A 738-nucleotide genomic window follows, 5' to 3' on the forward strand; every position below is an offset into this window, starting at 1 on the left:
TGTGTGTGTGTGTGTGTGTGTGTGTGTGTGTGTGTGTGTGTGTGTGTGTGTGTGTGTGTTTGTGTGTGTGTGTTATACATTTAAATGCATATATGTTTTATATACACACACAACATTAAGATGTGCTTTCTATGCACAACATATAACCGATTGTTTTAGAATACAATATAATTTATTGTATTAAACTTTTAAATTCACATATATGAATGCATAACTATATATATTTTTGAATTGATTACGCATGTAGGCTATAACATATAAACAGACCAAAATATATTACAAAGAACAACAGAAAACACCATCAATGTTATCTCAATATGCTCGTTCCTACGACCGTTTCAATAATTATTTTGTCACTGTACTATTGTACACGATAAAAAACTTATATCTTCAGGGTACAATCTCCATACAAAACCACAGAATATATTATACTTTTGCTCTTTTATCGAACAAAAAGAAAAGAAGAAAGAAATAATGAAAAAGCAAGCAGGTTAGCAGGTTAGTGTGGCATATTTCATAAGTGACTATCTTGTCTAACATATTTCGGGTTACGTAAGTGTAAAAAATTAAAATAGCAGGAAACAAACAGACAGGAAGCCGTCACTTAAAGCATCCATCATATACACATATATACAGACAAGTATACAAGTACAATAGGATAATTACATTCATAGATGCGCACACAGATTCACATGCCTATATATACATATATACACACACACATATATATATACAAAC

Source organism: Octopus bimaculoides, chromosome 9 (genome assembly GCF_001194135.2).
Source record: "Octopus bimaculoides isolate UCB-OBI-ISO-001 chromosome 9, ASM119413v2, whole genome shotgun sequence".
NCBI classification, from domain to species: domain Eukaryota; kingdom Metazoa; phylum Mollusca; class Cephalopoda; order Octopoda; family Octopodidae; genus Octopus; species Octopus bimaculoides.